The following is a 5,517-nucleotide window of genomic DNA, read 5'->3' as shown; positions in this document are numbered from 1 at the left end:
TCTGAGGTGAGCATTTTCATTTTATTTTTTATTTTTGAATGGTTTTTGTTAAGCGCTTACTATATGCCTGGCTCTGTACTGAGCGCTGGGGTAGATACAAGCTGATCAGGTTGGACACAGTCCATGTTCCATATGGAGCTCACAGTCTTCAGTTCCATCTTACAGACATGGTCACTGAGGCCCAGAGAAATAAAGTGACTTGCCCAAGGTCACTCAGCAAACAAAAAGTTGTAGATCGGGATTAGAACCCAGTCCTTCAGACTCTCAGGCCCTGGGATCTATCCACTAGGCCATGCTGCTTCCCAGTTGTGGTGCCTTCATTTTCACTGAATAAAGTAGTTCTCAACTATTTATTCAGTAGTTGATTTTCTAGTATATAGATATTTCAAACCCCTGTTTTTCTCCCCTCTTCTTCCCCTCCTACGCCCCCCCACCCCTGCCCATTTTGGACACTTGACTATTTTTTTTTAGCTAGATGGGCACTTTAAGGAGCTTAAAATCAAACTGGGGGAAATACAAAAAGGATATGTGTCAAAGGCAGGAGAATACAGAAAACCTACAAAATTACAAAGATACCAGAAGATCTGTGGGAAGAGTTAGAGTAATTAGAATAAGTACCAGTGAAGGCCTATTTCTGCCTAGTTACTAGTGTCCATCTCCTTTGTCTTGTATTACATTTGTAATACAAAGCCTTTCATTTCTCTTTCTCCTGTTTGCAAATGTAGATTTATGGCTAACCTTCATTTTAGTTCCCTGAAGAATCTAAAAATTGTTTTAAAACTTTTGGGAAGGAAAAAAATTGTTCCTCATGATAGGTAGGACTGCTAGTTAGTTAAATTTTGGTTCCCACATAAGGGATTCCCCCAAATAAAGATGGAAACCTCTAAAGGAGTTTAGACTGTAAACTTGTTGTGGGCAGGAAACATGTCTGCTAATGCTGTTGCATTGGACTCTCCCAAGTGCTAAGTACTGTGCTCTGCACACAGTAAGTGCTCAATAAATTCCATTGATTGACTATAGACTGTCCTTCTGAACTGTAAGCTCCTTGTGGACAGGGAACACATCCTGCTTATTCCCCCAAATGTTTAGTACATTGCTCTGCACATAGTAAGCGCTCAATTGATAACATTGATTTATTGATTCCATTTCAGATTCTTCCCACTCCCTGCTTCTCAACCAGTAAGTGACTGTGAGCTCAATGTTGGCAGGGAATGTGTCTGCTGGTTGTTGTATTGTACTCTCCCAAGTGCTAAGTACACACACACAGAAAGTGCTCAATAAATACGATTGAATTGAATAGGCAGAGATTTATGGCTATTTCCTGACCAGCAGAAGAGACTCCCACACCCATAAAGGTTGAGAACCATAAGAAGCATATAGTATTTCTTTGACAGGTACTTTAGGGATGCTTTTTTTTTCTAGATTTCATTAAGTGCTTACTAAATGCCAGGCACTGTACTAAGTGCTGGGTAGATACATGCTAATCAGGTTGGACACAGTCCCTGTGGCACATGGGGCTTACATTCTTCATCCCCATTTTACAAATGAGGGAACTGAGATCCAGAGAAGTGAAATGACTTGTCCCAGGTCACACAGCAAACATGTGGCAAAGCCAGGTTTAGAATCCAGGTCCTTTTGACTCCCAGGCCCGGGGTCTATATACTAGGCAATGCTGCTTCTCCAAGGGCGCTGAGAGAAATCAGTTGAAGTTGTGGGAGGATTGTAAAATACTGTATGCTAGGAAGAGTGACTCTCTATCTGTTGTATTTGAATCAAAAGAAGCAGCGAGACCTGATGGGTAGAGCCTGGGCCTGGAAGTCGGAGAACCTGGGTTCTAATCCTGATCCTGTCACTTAACTGCTGTGTGTGACCTTGGGCACTTCGCTTCTCTGGGCCTCAGTTTCCTCAACTGTAAAATGGGGATTAAATCCTGCTCCCTTGTACTTAGACTGTGAGTCCATGTGGGACAGGGGTTGTGTCCAAGCTGATAAAGTTGTATCTGCCCCAGCACTTAGAACAGTGTTTGAGGAACACATAATAAGTGCTTAACAAAAACCACAAATAAAAATCTGACACGACCACCAGTTTAATCGTTTAAAAATGGTCCCTGAGAGGGAGGAGAAGTCATAATCATCGTGCTGCTTGGGTAGAAACATTTCAAACCATTTTAAGTGTATTTCTATTTCCTGGCCACTGCCTGTTGTAGCACAGAAACAGCGTAGCCTAGTGGAAAGAGCATTGCCCTGGAAGTCAGAAGCACCTGGGTTCTCATCCGGGCTCTGACACTTGTCTTCATGTGACCTTGGGCAAGTCACTTCACTTCCCTGGGCTTCAGTTTCCTCATCTGTAAAATGGGGATGAAGACTGTAAGCTCGTACCTACCCCGGTGCTTAGTTCAGTGTCTGGTACATAGTGAGCGCTTTAACAAATACCATTTAAAAAGTGTTTTTACTTCAATTGCAAGTTATGGGAGAGGATATCATTCTGGAAAAAGTCAAAGATGAAGGTCATGCTGAAGTGAAATGTGTAGGCTTTGCAGCTCTGAATGCCTTAGTAATTGCATCTGTAAAAAGAATTTGAAGACAGGTGGCTCAGAAAGATCAAAGAACATATCAGGGCTTTTGAAAATGGGGGCTGTTAGTAGGTAGACATTTCAACCTAGCACCCAATTTTAAAAGTCCTTACTTCTGTTTGGCTTTTTTTAGTATTTGTTTCACGCAGGAATTGTGGCTAATAAGAGATGTAGTGAATTAAATTGGTTCTTTGTGACATCTGTGGAGTGTTTTTCAACCCCAATTTTCCACCACATTTATTATTTTCATTTATTTTAGCCCTTCACTCTGCTTTAGATACTGCTTGAATTTTATTTCTTCCAGAGCTCTTAATGTTTTTGGAATAGTAGTTTGTGGGTAGTATATGTTCATCAACATCATCAGTGGCATTTATGGAGTGCTTACTGTGTGCAGAGCAATGAACCAAGGGTGTGGAAGAGTACAGTACAACAGGGGTGGTGTGCATGTGTCCTGCTCACATTGAGTTTACAATCTAGAGCGGGAGACAGACATTGATAAAAAATATTCTGATGAATCAATTGTATTTATTGAGCACTTCCTGCATGCAGAGCACTGAACTGAGCACTTGGGAGAGTTTGATTCCATTGTGGGCAGGGAATGTGCTTATTATTATACTGTACTTTACCAAGTGCTTAGTAAAGTGCTTTGCACTCAGTAGGCACTCAATAAATACGACTGAATGAATGAACAGAGAGGGAGACACATGCCCTCCCACACCCAGTTGGATTAGAACGCAGTCCTCTGGTCACTCTACTGAGCTATACTACCACCTACTGGTCGCCCTTGAGAGTGGCCTCCCTCTCCAGAACAGTGTCAGGCCAAGGTTTATTCACATGAAGCTAGAAAAAAAATCCCGTCTTAATTCCTTTTCCACATTGACAGACCTATTCTTCTCATATAAAATTTATTCCAGGCCTGAATATGGGATCCTGAAATCAGTCTTTGGTCAATATTACTTTTTTAGGGTATTTGTCTAAGAGCTCACTGTGTGCTGGGCATTGTACTAAAAGCTGACGTAGGACTAAACACTAGTCAGGTTGGACATAGTCCATGCCCTACATGGGGCTCATAGTCAAAACCCCCATTTTATAGATTAGGTAACTGAGGCACAGGAAACTGAAGTGACTTGCTCAGGATCACCACCTCCACAGACAGGTGGAGGAGCTGGGATTAGAATCCAGGTCCTTCTTACTCTAAGCCCCATGCTCTACCCACTAGACCACACTGTTTCTCATTTATTTCTTCAAATTAAATCAGGAAAAAAAAGCCCATCTGAATTCACTTTCCAAATTAACGGGCTATTGTCTCATAAAATGTTTTCCAGTTATTAATGTATGATCCTGAAAGGCCTTTATCCTAAGGTTAGCTGCCCAATAAACGGGTGAGTTAAACCTTTCCCCATCATGGCAGGTATCCACCCCATGTCTTTTGAGGCTCATAGGTTTACCGAAAGAAAAATGATTTAACACATCCAATCCGGTGACTCCTCAAAAAAATATTGTCCTTGAGGGATCAGGCATGTGAGAGATTTATCGTCCCTCATCTGTTTGCTGTCTATGTACTTTCTAAGGCAATAAATGGAATTCCTCTTATAGTTTCTCTTAAATGAATTAAACCTATGTGAACAAAGTAGGTAGCGTGGCCTAGTGGATAGAGCCTGGGCCTGGGAATCAGAAACACCTGAGTTCTAAATCCAGTTCCACCCCTTTTTGTCTGCTGGATGACCTGGGGCAAGTCACTTCACTTCCCTGAGTTGCCTCATCTGTAAAATAGAGATGAAGACTGAGAGTTCCACAAGGGACAGGGACTGTATCCAACTTGTGAGCTTGTAACACCCCTAGCACTTTGTATAGTGTCACGTGCCTAGTTAAATGCTTCAGAAATACTACATTAAAAAGAAGAGTGTGAAAACCCTCCCCCCCACCCAAAAAAAAGAAGCAAATACTAGCCCCCAACCCTGGGACCCTCACACCAAAATTTAACCACCATCCACCCCACTAGCAGGAATCTTTTCTTTTATATTTCAGAGAACTTGTCTGCTAATTTTGTTGTATTGTACCCTCCCAAGCACTTAGTCCAGTGCTCTGCACAAAGTAAGCACTTAACAAATACCTTTGATTGATTGACATTTAATTTAAATCTCTGTCGGTGGTGGACACCCTTTTTGAGGTCAACTGGGTTCTTCAGCAAGCACTCGAATATCACTGTATGTCTTCATTTCATTTATTCATGATCATTATTGTTATCAAGCAGCATCAAGTTATTTCCAATTCATAGCGACTCTTAAGGATATATTTTCTCCAGAGCATCCTGTCTTCTGCTATACTCTGTGACCTTGCTACCGGTTCTTCCATTGTTCATGATCTCCAGAGTATATTCATGAATGACCAGTTTTATCTACGTTGTTCTTTTCTCTTGCCCGCTCTGGGATGTTTGCTCTTTTTGTCCGCTTGCCTGACTCCCCTATTAGATTGTGAGCTCCTGCGGGACTGTCTGTTCCTTTCATCGTGTGCCCCCTAAGTGCCCACACAGTGCTCACTACAAGACTGTCAGCTTGTTGTGGGCAGGGAATGTGCTTATTGTTTTCTTGTACTCTCCCAAGCACTTAGTACAGTGCTTTGCACCCAATAAGCGCTCAGTAAATACAGTGGCAGAGGCACAAGGCTTCGGGCGGGTGTTGAACTCCCCTGTAGGATCCAGATGAGATGTAACTCTAGTCCGAGATGATGAACTTCTCCTGGATTTGCCTGGATAATTTCCTGCTGGATTTTGCCCAGTATGCCTCTTCTGCCTTGCTCTGGATAGAAACGTTCTGTCTCCAGGGAAGAGCGGGCAAGGAAGGAGAATCTTGTTTTTTCACAGTTCAATCAATCAATAGTATTTATTGATCACTTACTGCGTGCAGAGCACTGTACTAAGCACTTGGGAGAGTCCACTAGAACAA

This window comes from Ornithorhynchus anatinus, chromosome 4 (assembly GCF_004115215.2).
Source record: "Ornithorhynchus anatinus isolate Pmale09 chromosome 4, mOrnAna1.pri.v4, whole genome shotgun sequence".
Lineage (NCBI taxonomy): Eukaryota > Metazoa > Chordata > Mammalia > Monotremata > Ornithorhynchidae > Ornithorhynchus > Ornithorhynchus anatinus.
Note: the sequence above shows the minus strand (reverse complement) of the source record.